This window comes from Taurulus bubalis (genome assembly GCF_910589615.1).
Source record: "Taurulus bubalis genome assembly, chromosome: 9".
NCBI classification, from domain to species: Eukaryota; Metazoa; Chordata; class Actinopteri; order Perciformes; family Cottidae; genus Taurulus; species Taurulus bubalis.
Window position 1 is genome coordinate 24,356,446 of NC_136597.1, and position 14,978 is coordinate 24,371,423.

Below are 14,978 nucleotides of genomic sequence, written 5' to 3' on the forward strand. Positions count from 1 at the left end.
CGACGTTTATGAATGAGAGCCGCTACTGTAGCGGCCATAAATTATAGCGTATTTTCTCCCAGCCTGCTCCCTTTTATTTTTTTATTTATTGTGCTCTTTGTCGCTGTGCAGCTCCCTGGCTTTAAGGTAAAGGGATGATGGACACACTTACATGTGTTCCCTGATCCGATGTGAGGTCCCGGGACAGGGATATCGTATGTGTACAGATTGAAAAGCCCTCCGATTTTGGGCTATACAAAATAAACTGAACTGAATTGAAAGGAACGAAGAGTCTCGCTTGATTTACACAAATTTTGTCAGCGCTCAACCAATTAATATTTATGAAACTTGTCCATCTGCCCAGTTCCACGCGTGGAGCGGTTTCTGTGGCCCACGGGGTTGAACTCCTACATTTCCAGCTGCAAATGAGCGTAAACGTGTCAGCGCTGCTTAAAATATCCTCCATCGACTTCTCCTCCCCCGGATTATTTAACCTCTTTTAAACAGCTCCAAAATTGAGAGTGTGAGTAGCCTCATAAAAGGACGAGGACTGAAAAATGCAGCGTAGCCGATATCAGATCAATAACCGCCATAAATCAGATTGAACCTCACTGGCAGGCAAGAAGCACAAACAATGCACTTATATGTGCATGGGGGAAAAAAGTATTTTGGAAAAAATCAAGTAAAGGAAAAAAAAAGGTAGGCGTTTGTGTCACGTTTTAAAATGAAATATGTGTATTGATTCTTTAGAGACACCAGAATGGGGCATCAGATAAACTGTGTTGGATTTCTCTGATGAATAAAAATTGAAGACACATGTGGGAGGAGATTGAACTAAAACATTTGATATTTATTGCTACCTCTGTGTTTTTTTCTTCTTCTTCAACCATTCCTGACGACCACCTCCTCCATCTCAGCCTGCCTCTCCGTGTTTTTTTTACGGAGCTGCAGATTTGTGCTCCGTCCTCTAAATCATTTACCTCTCTCGCAGATTACTCCCTGCTGGAATATTGGCCTGACGGACGTTTTTCTTTTCCTTTTTTTCCCCCTTCCCTTTGCTTCCCCAGTGGACTCATTTACATTTATGCACGCAGCAATTAATTACAGGCTGGCGCTGGCCTTGTAAATTAAAAGGGAGCCGAGGTCGGCCTCATTATTGCCCCTGACGGTTAAAGCCTTGTTTGGGTCGTGACAGCGTTGACTTCCGGCTGGTTGACTGGTCTGATATCACTTTGCAACAAATCAAGAAAATGTACTTTCCTGATGAATACGATATTTTTTCCGATTCAAAAAAAACATTTTGCGAGCTTAATTTTCTATACTTCCACACACGTCTTCTCTCTCTCTCTTTGCAGCCATAGGTCATCATTCCAGGCCGTGTGTTTTGCCGTCAGCCTCATGCCTTCTGTGTGTTTTGGGGGTCTTTCATCCAAATACTCGCAGAGGTTTTTTCTTCTTCTTCTATAGACCCAGGAGTCAAACAGGCGACTTCTCACGGTATTGGCCTTTTCATGCGAAGACGCTCCAACTTTTTCCCGGCTCCTTTCCCCACAAGGCCCTCCTTTCTTCTCTGTCACGCAGCGATGTGTTTGTGCATACCTTACCCGCTCGACAAAAGAAGGGAGAGATCCTATTCACTTCTGCCTTTGACATTCGCCTCTTGTTTTTACAATCTTTCCAAGGCGTGCTGTTTGCACAGTGGAACAGGCTTTGTCTTGAAGAAGCGGCACAATGGCGAGCGCCATAATGTAATCTCCTCAGGGTAGTGAGCAGAGGGGCGAGGTTGAGACGTATGTGCTGGCGCTTGCCCCTACCAACCTTCTCCCTCCCTCCTGCCCTTTACCTTTGCAATATTTCATGTTAACAGCGACTTAGGAGAGAATACATGTTGTCACTTAAGCCTCTCTAATGTTCACCTAGGTCTTTTGTGAAGGGAACACAAAGGCTTTTCACTCATGCAAACATCCCCTTCCCTCATTCCACCTATTAGAGGTGTTCTGTAGCAGTCTGCCCACCCACATGCATATCTGCAGCCCTGTGCTTTCTTTTTCTTCTTTTAGTAACAAAACCACCAAACATTTATATGGAAACATTATCTTTCCTCCCACCTGAAGGAAGTGTTTTATCAGCTTAAGCCCAAACAGACAGGGGATCAAAGTTCTGTGCTTTGTCAGTGTGCTTTAACACCAGAAAGATTGTTGGATAAAAAATATTGACACAGCCTCGATCTTTTTAAGTTATCGACTTATCGTACGATGTATGGACATAGTCTCGATCTTTTTACGTTATCGATTTATCTTACGATGTACGGACATAGTCTCGATCTTTTTACGTTATCGATTTATCGTACGATGTATGGAGATAGCCTCGACCTTTTTACGTTATCGACTTATCGTATGATGTACGGACATAGTCTCGATCTTTTTATGGTCATGGCCTTGATCTTTTACGTTACGAACTTATCGTACGTTGTTAGGCCATAGCCTCGACCTTTTTACGTTATCGACTTATCTTCCGATGTACGGACATAGTCTCGATCTTTTTACGTTATCGATTTATCGTGTGATGTACGATCTTTTTATGGTCATGGCCTTGATCTTTTTTTGTTATCGACTTTAATAAAATGTAATAAAAAAGCATTTTATCCAACGTGATGCGAGACTAAGCAGCAGGGTTTTTACTGACCTTTATAAGACTTGGGCATTGCGCAGACATTGCAAAACGTCCATGCTATTTTTTATTTCTTTTAAACATTTTAATATATTTTCACACGTCCAAATCCAATCTCTTAAAATTCCTAAGAATAAAAGTAAATTGTAAGGATGCAGCTGCATTATATTACTAACATAAAATCATTATATCACATGCAAAAACTTGTCATAAATGACAATAATATCGTTAATCGCAATTATTTCTGGGATCATTTTTTTCTTCTTTATGTAATCAAGACAGCAATTACGTTTTCTCCCAAATGTGAGTCAGAGCAAATGATACGCAATGAACCTGCTTTGGCAACACAGTAACTGACATCTGCCAACTCTGATCAAAGAGCAAGCCTTCAGATGTCATGTGAAACCTCAGACGTCTCAGGTTTGACGTCTATCAGAGTCAAATTGTGATTGATTGTGCGTGAAATGCAGTAAAATAACAGATCGGTGCTAATTGGAGGATAAGTTGCTTGAAAGCGCTCCGAGGCCCGGGCAACGCCGCCGGCGGTCCTCCGAGAGTCGACGTGTGCTACGAGCTCATCGTTTCTGGGTCACGTGAACCTCATTCTGGTTTAATTGCCCACATGATTCGTTGGAAGCATATTTCGTTTCCTACGGTGCCGACATGGAAGTGGCAGCGCAGAGCCTCATGTGGCGCGGAGCCTCATTGAGAGGGCTTCTGTCTCATAGAGATCCATTGTTCTGACTCCTAGTGCGTCCGCACAAGTGGCACTGACAGCTGCGACAAGACAACATTTGGGACCGTGCATATTTTGTTGCGTTTGAATGCGTGCATTCATTGTGCAGGTGCAGCGATCGCTCCGAATGCAACGCAGTATATCTCCTTGACGTGCGGCATATCTCTTACCTCTCTTGTTACTGATGTCACGGCTTTGCTTTTTCTTGCAAAAAAAAAGAAAAGAAAGGCCTTTTTATAGTTCTGCCGCTGCAAGTTGCTTTTGCAGAGGTCTGGTGACATGTGGCATTTCACAGCAGTTGGTCAGCGGGCCAAAAAGGTAGCTGTTACTTCCTGCAGTTGTCAGGAGGAGCCTGGGACGGCTTTATAGCCGGGTCCCTTCTGTCAGCTCGCCTCAGAGGTGGAGGAGAATGTATCTCCTGATATTTGTCACATCCCATCACACAGCATGGAGATATTCGGTTCACAAACTCGGTTGACAAACTGTAAATCAATGGCGCAACACTTTTATATTGAGACTTTATGATCCCACTTAAAGCCAAAAGATGACAATACTGAATTACGACCCTACTTTCTTTGTCTTGGCTCGGACGAGTCTGAAGCCTCAGTTAAAAAAAACAAATCTGTATTGGCGTTGCAGTTCCCGGAGGGTTAATATTCTTCAAAAGTCTTATTGAAATATATCTATATTCATGAACTCTCGTGCCACTCCCTCGATGAGTCGTAAAACGTGTGCACACAGTTATTTACACTCATCTGCCTGCACCACGCCCCAATTCTAACAAAGTGGAAGTGCACCTTGGAATAAATGTGTTGAGAGAGTATTCACACATATATATATATATATATATATATATATATATATATATATATATATACATATACATGTCAGTGTTTGCAGAAAACACACAGGCAGTTTTATGCAGAATTCATGTATGTTAGTGTGAATGCCAGTGTGTTTCTGCACACGAGGCTTTTGCCCAATGTGTGTGTGTGTGTGTGTGTGTGTGTGTGTGTGTGTGTGTGTGTGTGTGTGTGTGTGTGAGAGAGAGAGAAGCATGTGCGTTTTGCAGCAACTCTTCTCTACTGGGCAGCCAGCTGTCTCTCTGATTACCCAGCATCCTCCAGGTGTCAGATCTGCCATCAGTGGCAGGGCGTGTGGAGAGCGGAGGAATGGAGGGAAGAGAGGAGGGGGTAAAATAAAAAAAAGACAAGAAAAAAAGAAAAGGCGAGGAAACAGAATAACTGGTTCTGACGACATCTGGAACGTGTTCAGACGGGTCAGCGAGCGCCGCCGAGTGTGAGCGGCGCTCGCTGAAAAGGTGGCTTCAAGAGTCCTTGGCTCTTCAGTGTTTATTGGGTAATACTGCTTCTTCTCCGAAAAAAAAAAGAAAAAAGTTGCAGCTCTCAGAAGTGTTTTCAGGGATATTTCACACGAGTGTCTTTTTGCCGACTATTTGTTCCCATTATCATTATCACAAGAAACTCTTAGTGTAAGAGCCTTTGAGTTGTTTTAGTCAGAATTGCCTGTAATTGTGCCCTGAGAGGAAACAGAGAGATCCAAGAGAGAATCATTTGGCTGATTATTATAAAGGCATGAATAAAAGATCATACACACCCAGTGTTTGCGTGTTTTCTTCATTGTTCTCAATTAGCCTCAAATTGTGGAATCAAAGGCCTGTTTGTGTGGCGCTCTTTGTTGTGTTATGATGTCAGAGAAACGCTGCTGTGCTGTGTGTGTGTGTGTGTGTGTGTGTGTGAGTTTTGTGTGAACCCGGTCTCTCTCCATTCCACTTCTGGTCTTTCTTTAATTAGCCGCCTCCCACTCTCAATTAAGCCTTCCTCGCAATCCTCCCTCAATTTTTCAGAGGCAGCCCCATACACCTTCAAAGCGCTCCGTCGGCAGTTTGACCTCTTTGATGTTATTATTTGTTTTCCGTGACCCCCGGCTCAAGTGAATGGCTGAGTGTATTGTGCGCTTGTGTGCGTGCGAGGCTATAATAAAGCTGACCCCAGGTTAGCTTCCTGAGTCAGAGTGGTCTATTTAAACCAGGAACGATTAGCCGTCCCCTTGATGAGTGACCCCCTCCCCCAGCGCAGCCCTGATCTCATTGGAATCCAATTTTTTTTGGAGAGAAAAATATCAGGCATCGCTAACTGTATTAAGGCAGATTTTCGACTTCAAAGCTGCGTACGAGAACCGTGCTGTTTGTGGTTTGGAAGACTTTGCGTTGTGCCGTTAAAGTGCTTTGCCGGAGATACACTGATCCTCTGTTCGGTCCTGAACATCCACTACAGAGGGGCGAGGGGGGCCTTCATGGGGCTCCAGAAGCACGTTGCAATCCAGGTTTTCAGATTTTGTCGAATCTCAATTTGTTAGCGGGATGTGAAGAATTTGATAATCATAAAAAGCGCCCTGATGCCCAGTGCAACACGCTCTTTTAAAACCGTTGGTTCACCTGAAATTGCATTAACCTCTTGAGCCATGCAGATAGTTTGGGTTATAACATGTTTACATGCTTTGATGTTCAAAAAACTCATTATTTTTCTCATACTGAAAACAGTCTTCACCTGAAACACTGTCTCTTTAAACCCCTCCCTCCCTCTGATTGGCTTGTGAGAAATTGCAATGTCCGATTAAAGATATTTATGATAACATGATAATAATAGTTTTCTGCCTCCACCGCAATACAATTTTGGTAGAATGTCAAATGTTATTTATTTCACCAGAGAATCATTTATCTTTGGAAACAAATATACCAAAACTATCTGGAGGCAAAACAACATTTTGGCGGTGAAATGTCCCTAAAATTATGATTAAAGCAACATGATAATAATGTTTTTTTCCCCTCTGTTTTTCTCTCTTCCAGGTGACGTTCATGCATTTTAAAGTCATCCGCAAGTGAGAAGAGGGTGTTGGAGTTGAAGTCTCTTATTTCTGTAAGTTTCCCTAAATCTCCCGATACAAGCGACATGTATTTCCCTCCTCTGTAACGCCGCCAGCTTCTGTGTGCCGTTTGGATGATTGCTCCCACCAAATGGCAGATAATAAGCTTTTATAGAGAACACATGATTGTTTCCTCGGAGCGGTAACGGAGCAACCCTTTCCGGGGACGTTCGCGGCGGCAAAACAGCAGCCTGCAAAGTGTGTGTGAGTGTGTGTGTGTGTGTGTGTGTGTGTGTGTGTGTGTTTGTTAGTCCACGTTAACAAAACTGAAGCTCGCTCTGTGCATGTCCACTCGGCACATACAGAACGCTTTTGATTTGTTTCACGGCAAAGCGCAGCCCTCCTCTCCGGTTAGCGCTCGGCCCTCAATGGCTGCTTTCACTGCGCTGAAGAAAGGGGTCTTTTAAAGACTCGCACACAGGCGTCACTCCAGGAAGCTTTCAGCGCCGGGACCTACAGTATGTTCTTTTAATGGACTTTCTCTCTGTGAGCAATAAAGATTATATCTGGAGTCAAATAGTGCTGTAGGTAACACAAGCCCAAATTAAGCTGGCGAGGCCCGATGCTGATGGCTTCAGCAGAGACATATGAAATGTACAGATGGGAGAGGTTGGAGAAAAGAGCGATCTGACCATCTGGCTAATCCCCCTGTTTAAGAATACTTATTAAGGCCCTCTCCAGTGGCCCTTGAGCCGTGTCACTGCCAGGTCAACAAGTGGCCTCGCTGGCAACTCGCACAGTGGACAGACAAGCCTCAGTGTTCTGCTGTGGGCGATAATCTGTGTCCCGCTGGCTGGTGGAGGAGTTCGGTTTCAAAGGCTTGATTTATGGCTCGTGTAAATCGTGTTGTATCACAATCTGGAGTTATGGTTCCCACCCATGGGGGGAGGAGAGGGGCGAGACCCTATTAAGGGGTTATACTGACCTGTGACAAGATATCACAAGTAGACAAAGCCTCATTTTAAAGGCCAAACAACACAGATGTGGAGCGACGAGCTAACGCGGCGTAACGTCTGCTGACAGATGCTTTTTTAATGCTTTTTTTTGGGGGGGGGGTATTTTCATGGTGGAACAGCAATAAAATAATCCAAACGTGACAGTAATCAATACGGGCCTCAGCCATTTACTTCCTCCGGCTAATTGGGGATTGTGTCGTTATCAGGGGGGGAAAAGCCGGACCACTTAGCCCCCCCCCCCCCCCTCCTCCTAACTTCATCAATTCATCTGGAAACTTTAAATCACGTTATTGTGTCTTTTAAAATGCGATTGCTTCTCAGATCTAATTACACGGCGGTGAGATGACAAGTGGACCCTCCTAACAAAATTAGAGTCTTTTATAGGGCGCCGATCGTGTCGTGACAGGAACACTTTATGATATCTTTGTTTTACAAGACTCTTGGAAGGAAGCGGGTGCCTTTCGTTGGAGGATTTGCTGGAGGAAGCTGCGTCTAGCGGCTTTGATCAGAGGAGCTGGGGCCGTGTCCGTGACTAATGCTTCAGATGATCTGACTTCACTGGACATCTCACTAAGTCTCTCTTAAAACAGGTTTCGTATCGGTCACGCTGTTTATCGTCAGATAAGGGAAATAAGATCACGGATCATTTAGCGCCCCCAGTGTGTGTGTGCGCTGCTCCATGCGGAGAGGCGTTTATAGATGCAGGAATGCCGAACATCGAGCCGAGAATGAGTCTGAGAAAAGATTTCAGCCGCTTCGTGCATCGCGACAGGCCTACTTGCGCAGCTTTGTTGTTACGCATGGTTGCTCTAATGGCAGTCATTTGCAAAGAGTTACGAAGAGTTAGCAGACAGCGAGCAGCCGGTGGGCCGATTTGGGGAACGCTAACGAGCTAACGAGCTAACGAACTCGCTGAGGTTACCTGTTTGGCTTCCCCAAAATCAATGTCTTTCCTCCGGCTCCGTATGTGAACTTCACTGCGTCGCAGCGTAAGACGAATCACCGCTGCTAATGGGCAGCGGCTAACAGAATTTAGTGCAGTTTCTCAGTGCTTAACCTTATGTTAACAGTGAGCTATTATGCCCTCTGGAGCTCGGACATCTACTTAATTGATCTGATTTGTCCACACATATGACATGTCCACTTAGGATGCCTTGCGAGTTCTCGGAGAGGGGGGAACCTCATTTAAACGGTGGGAAAAAAAAGGGAGCTGAACTCCAGCGATCCATCCGAGGCGCTTCGCCCGTCCCGTGCGTTCCGGCCCGCCTGCACACATGCGACATGTACATATGTTTGTGTGTTATGCATTTAGTTGTTTTCCAGGCGTTGTCTGTATCAATTTATTTGTGTTTGCGCTCGCATATGCGTGTTTGTGTTTTTGCACACTCACGCCTCATCGACATCCCGTCTGAGGTCCCCATCTGGTTCGCTTTTAAAAAAAAAAAAAGAGGCTCGTGGAGCTGCGGCGGTGCCGGGGCTCTAAGGCAGGGCCGGGCCAGAGGCGGTTCCTCCCCACTTACACATAAATCCACGGTGCGAGGCGCTCTGCCAGAAACAGTATAGACCGACCCTCGTGGCTACTTCCCAAACCACCCAAGCTCATACCCCACTTTCTCTCTTCTATTGCCCTTGAAATGAGGCCTGCTCTAAATATTATCTCCCCCTGTGCTTTATCCCTCCGTTTATCCCTAAGTCGGCAGGGAGAAGAAAGGAGCAGTGGGGCTGAGTCACTTTTTCCCCTCTCTTCTCCTCTCTCCAAAAACCACAGGCAGCGGCAGCGGCTTCCTGGAGATGAGCGCTTTTGTCTGTTGTGTGACCGCTGCGGCTTTTTAGGCAGATCCTCCTCTGATGAGGTAATGCACAGGCTGGGATGAGGAGGGAGGTGAAGGAGGAGAGCGGCCCTCCGGATCTATATTTGAACCTCTGATTTATCCCGGGGAAAAAGGCTACTTTATGGGGGGGGGGGGGCGCATGCTCCTCTTCAGCAAACACCCGCTCCACTCATGCGCACCTCTTTTGAAGGTGGCCAGTGCAACTGGTTATCAACTGGTGCCTGCTGGTCGTCTCCCATGAGTCAGCAGCCGAGGGAGGAGAAAGTGTAATTCCTTTACGGGAAGGTTTCCCTCCCCCCAGGTGACCTTGTTTTCCAACCGAGAAGAAATTATATACTTTTAGGGAACTATGTTACTTTAAACGCGGCGGCGAGAGGAACGTCCCCGTTAAAAAAAGGCAAACCTCAATGCAAAGTTGCTCAGAAACATCTACTACATCTGACTGCAGGGACACGGGGAAGAGTGAGGCGGCGGCGGCGGGAAAACACTGATCTGAAGCGACAGTAAATGCGTTTCTCGCGGTGACAATGGACTCTGTTAGGGATCCGCCGCGTCTCCGTTTGTTCTCAGTTCTCCGACGACGAGAAACGACTACAAACAAGATCATCGTTTTGCAAAGCTGTCATTTGCGATGCACTTTTCTTAGCGTCTGAGTCTCTCTGAGGGTTTCATATGATTGCAGGCAAAAGGTTTTATTTGATTCTGAGCTCAGCGTTCATTCATCTGCTCCCACTTTGCCTCTCGCGTCTTCTCTTCTCGTCTCTCCGGTGACAACTGTCTCGGACTAGCGGTCCTTCTGCTGAGGAATGCCACCGGACTCGGTGACATTCAGGATAATTGCTTCCTGTTTTAACTGTCATGGGTCACGGAGGTCAGCGGTCAGGGTCAGCTGTTGTTCTCAGGGATACGAGGGGACAGCACCTGGTCCTTAGATCACGGTGATGCCGCACACGATTCCCCCTTTTTCGTCTTTTACATTCTTCAAAACGCCAGAAGAACGGTCATTTTCGGCTGTCGGGCTTCCTTCAACACAAGCTGTTTCTATTAAATAGCTTGTGTTTGCGTGGGTAGAAAGGAGGAAAGCACCACCTCTCTGCAACACCTGTTCCCGAGAGACTCTCATCTCATCACAGTGAAAATCCCGCATCTCATTTTCGAGCTGCCGTCGGCCAAAATGAACCGGCTGATGGCATTCCTTAAACTGGCCAAACCCCCTCCCTCCTTTTTTTAGCGATGTGATCGTTTAAGTACATGCGAGCGTAATTGAGGTCTCTCCCTTGATTAGATTTGCAGCAGCTTTTAACAAAGCCTGCTCGAACTTAATCCAATGAGGCCCATTGTGGGGAGAGCGGAGGGACGGCATCGCTCCCGGTTAGCTTCAGAATCAGCCGAGCCGTCGGGGCAATTAGAGGGGCCGCGCCGATAAAGAGGCCGGACAACTGAAGCTAACGACGCACGATAACAAGTGGACAATTGAGCAGTAATTCATAGCATGAATCTCCTTTTTACTTTGTGAAGATGTTGACCTTTTTCGGGAAGGCTCAGAAATGAGAGTTATTTCCATGGATTTAAGTTCAATGTCAATTCAATGATTAAAATGCTTTTAATGAACGAGAAGCCATGAAGCAACAAGGAAGCATTTAAAATGACATAAAGGCAATGGAATATCGTTTTTATTGGAGTTAAAGGTGTATTTTGTCATTGCAACGGCATTCTTGCTTTTTTGTATGCCGTGTCTTATGCATATACCGCATATGCGTGAATATGCCAAATGACGTGGAATAAAAAGTGAGAAAGACTGCTAATGCCGGTCAAACTAACACAGAGACTTTCAACCAGGAGACCGGTGTTCATGTCCCAAAGGTTTGATGTTTATGACTCATTTTCCACACTTATGCTACGTTGTTTATGTTCTCAGTTTACGTACTTATTACCTAACCGTGGCTTTTTCGCAGTAATGACGCGGCGTAAAAACGGCATGCAAAAAAAAAAAATACTTACGTTCTTAAAATGTGTATTTTAAACGCCTCCCCTTGAGATCAGGTCGGCTCAGCAAACGCACCTGAATTAGCCGTTAGACGACGGCGAAGGCGACGCATATCAATGCTTAGCATAAAGTTGCGGGAACGCGATGCACTCAGCGGACCCACTGGGCCCGGGACGAGCGGGGCAGCCCAGCGGGGCAGCCCAGCGGGGCTGCCCAGCGGGGCGCAGAGGTATCGGCTTTGGCTGCGTCCTCCAGCGACACGACGCCTGCCCGCCCATAATCACAGTCAGGCTAAAGCGCCTTCTGATCTGTGGCTGTGTGTCACACACTCAATCCCATAATCTCCTCCTTTGTTCTCTGTCACCGTCAATTAGGCCAGGAGGCAGCCGGAGGAAAGTGGCTGTGTGTGTGTGTGTGTGTGTGTGTGTGTGTGTGTGAGAGGTGACATGCCTGTGCTTGATGACTTTAATTCCCCCTACTGTTCTTTGCTGTGTGCATTTATGTGTCTGAGACATTGGTTGTCTATTAACTATTAAGTGTGCAAGTGAATTAGAGCTGAAATTATTAATTGATCGACCTAAAATTTAAAGGGAACTATTTGAAATAGTTAAATAATCATCAATAGTAAAAGATAAATATATTTATTTGTGGGTTTTCTCAGTCCTTTATGATAGCGAATTCAATCTTTTGGGGTTTTGAACTGTCGTCATAACTATAAACCAAATGATGAAGCGATTAATTTAAATAGCCGGAAGATGAATCACAACTTAATTGCGAGGTGCAGCCCTGCAGGGGAAAAAATAAACACTGTCAAATGTTGGCGCCTGAATACATTTTTTTCATTTGCGCTTTAATGAAATGCACAATTCACCCTTAAGAAAGTCCGATAACCAAAAGGCTAACAAATTGTTATGAAATCATCATATTAGCTCTAAAAAAAAAGAAAATCTTCTCGTTCTTTAAAAAAGCTATTTTCAAAAACACACACCATAAACACATTTGGCACGTTATGCTCTTCTTCATCTCACTTCACAGTCATGTATGTGTCACTAGACGTGGTCTAATTGATCTCTTCTCTGACCAGATCAGTGTCTAGATTAAGAACAGGAAGGATTGTGACTGAGACAAGACTCTCTCTCTCTCTCTCTCTCTCTCTCTCTCTCCTCTGTGCCGGTAAACCTCTCCTCTCTTCTGAACAATGGGATTTCACACTCACTATAAATACGTAGGCCTGAACAAGTCTCAGCTCACCTGTTCAAGCTGTGACTAATCCAGAACTATTTCAATAGTTCTCCTTGAGGTTCAATGATCCGGCTCCTCGAGGTGCTGCTGCTGGATGAGCCGGCATGCTGGTATGTTGGAGGAAGAAAAAGAAGCAAATCATTTTGGACGAGAGCCCGGCTCTTGAAAGCTGCTTTTTAAATCAAAAGCTATTGATTGCGGTTTCTGGATGTTTTTGCTTTGCGTTTCTGGTGTTAGTTGAACTCAATCACAGAACAGGAATGGCAGGTCAGAACATGGCATATTGGCACACACACACACACACACACACGCTGCAAGAGCGTGCACGCCACCTTATCTGGGTCCTGTGTTTACAGGCGACTGTTGACAATAACTGATATGCAGCGCGATAAATGCACTTTGATTTGCAGGAGGGAGACAATGCTGTATTTTGTGAGCCAGGGACACTTAAGACTGGAGTAACTGGGATGTGAACACAAGCCAAATTGGTGTGTGTGTGTGTGTGTGTGTGTGTGCGTGTGTGTGTGTGTTCAAGAGGCCAAGCAGCTCCGGAGTATGTTTGTCAAAGCCTTTTGGATGAGGCTCCAACATGCTTGGCTCCCTTTCAAATCCTGGATCACTTGCTGATAATAGAGACAGATTTTTGATGCCGCTGCCAATGTGTCGTTCTTAAAAGATGCTCGTTTGCATTATGCAGTCAAAAGTGCTGCGTACAGGCATCGCTGAGGAGGAAATACACAGATGCAAATGATTTATCGTCCGGTTGCTATGAATTTAACCTACGGAGTCTTACTCAATAATTAATGCCTATTGGCATATGACCCCATAAGCCATACAGTAAACAGCATGTCTCATAACTATGCATGAGATCTTGTAGTCGGCTAATATACGGCTGCGAGGGCCTCAGACAAGCCCTGAGTCTTAATAAATCAACCATATCTAATGAAGCCCCTAATTGTGATTTACAGCCTGCGAGCCCAGTGCTGCGATGGAGAGACTAATATTTGCAGAGAGAAGGAGGGAGAGAAGGAGAGAGAGAGAGAGAGAGAGAGAGTCAGGGAACGAGTGTATCCTCGTAAAAAAAAAGAGGCTTTATTAAAAACGCTGCTCCCTTCCAGCAACTGTGAAATTCTTGCGTGAGTCTCAAGTGAGGGTTTGTCAAGATGCGATACTTACGGCGATAAAAAACAAACAGCTGGACGAGTGAACCGTTACACACTCACAGTCCAACCAACAACACACACACACACACACACAGAGAGAGAGGGAGATTTACTTAAAGCTACAATTGGTAACTTTATTGAAAATAACTGTCTGTCTGTGAAAAGAAATCAGCTTCCTCTGCCTCCTTTTAGTGCTCCTAACGGCATTTACCAGAGGAAAAGCAACCAATCAGAGCCGAGGAGTCTCTGTCGCAGCTGTCAATCAATGCTCGTGAAGCTTGTGACCGTCAAATCAAAATGGGCCGAGCTGATCAAATAAGAATCAAGACTATGTCGCGGCATTGGCTGCGTCTCGCCTCAGATGGCATCAGAAACATATTTGAAATCTACTGTTTAGCTGTAAAAAAGAGAAAGTTTGTGTCCCGCCAGTCAAAAACAAGCCCCGCCCACTTTCTCATTCAACAGTTCACTAACATTTTTTTTAGAAAAGGAGAAAAATGCAAAGCGGTAACATCATTTTTGTTCATGTTTGATCAGCGCCGACCAGTTTGACAGAGTTCATGAGTGTTGATTGACAGCTACGTCAGAGAATCGTCGGCTCTGATTGGTCGCTTTTCTTTGGGGCGTGTTGGAATCTTGCTAACGCCATCAGGAGCACCAAAAGGAAGCAGAGACAGCAGATTTTTTCACCTATTATCCATCCGTCTCATGAACAACCGTCAGGACAGTTTGAGCAAATAATAACAAATATACTATCAACTAGCTGGGCCAGTTTCTTTTTTTCAAATGTCTCATTTATCCCCCGTGGTGATTCCGGCAGAAGCCGTGACGTGACGTTGATGTTTCAGTTTCTCTAAACAATTCTCCTATTTATTCCAGGCTAACTGAAAGCATGCGGCACATTGCCTCTGATCCAGATAATTGCTTGCGTTAAAGACCTCTCATCATCATCCTCCTCTCAGAACAACAAGCGTCAAAGCTCTTATGAAGCATCAGTACAATAGAATCACTGCTAGCGAGTTATTTCAGTTGATGAAACGTAATGTTGACATGAAAGGTTTACTGCCTGACCCACAGAATGACGTCAACAAACCCCACCTGAGTCGCATGTATCCGCCCTGATTCAAAGGCTTAAGTCCATGTGAAGAACGGCCGCTGTGATTGGCTCGGCTAATACCCTGCATGGTTTGAAGCGAGGCCTTGTGCACCGTGAACAATGTATACTCGCCGAGGGTCGGTAACGGACAATGGATACCTTGTGCAGTGGCTCTGATCTCGCGGCACACACTCACACCTTCCCTGCACTCAAGAATGTGACTGAGTGCATGTGTTTTTGCATCTTGCTTGTGTTCGTATTCCACAAGCGTGACTTATTCATTTTCCTCGGCAGGTTTTTTTTTTTTCTCAAGCGAGCATGAACTGGCTCTTTCTCCCTACATGTGTCCGTTGTGGGTTCACTCGTGCACG

At 45.3% G+C, this 14,978-nt stretch overlaps 1 protein-coding gene across 1 annotated transcript in view; it reads left to right on the forward strand.

Annotated features, from left to right (window-relative positions):
- Window positions 1-6,275: 6,275 nt before the first annotated feature.
- The window catches only part of LOC306740930 (transcription factor SOX-6-like), an 89,340-nt gene continuing 80,637 nt past the window's right edge, over window positions 6,276-14,978 (forward strand). Inside the window, exon 1 of the mRNA XM_079223175.1 lies at window positions 6,276-6,324. The gene's annotated coding sequence lies outside the window, so the exon portion shown is untranslated. The remainder of the gene's footprint in view (window positions 6,325-14,978) is intronic.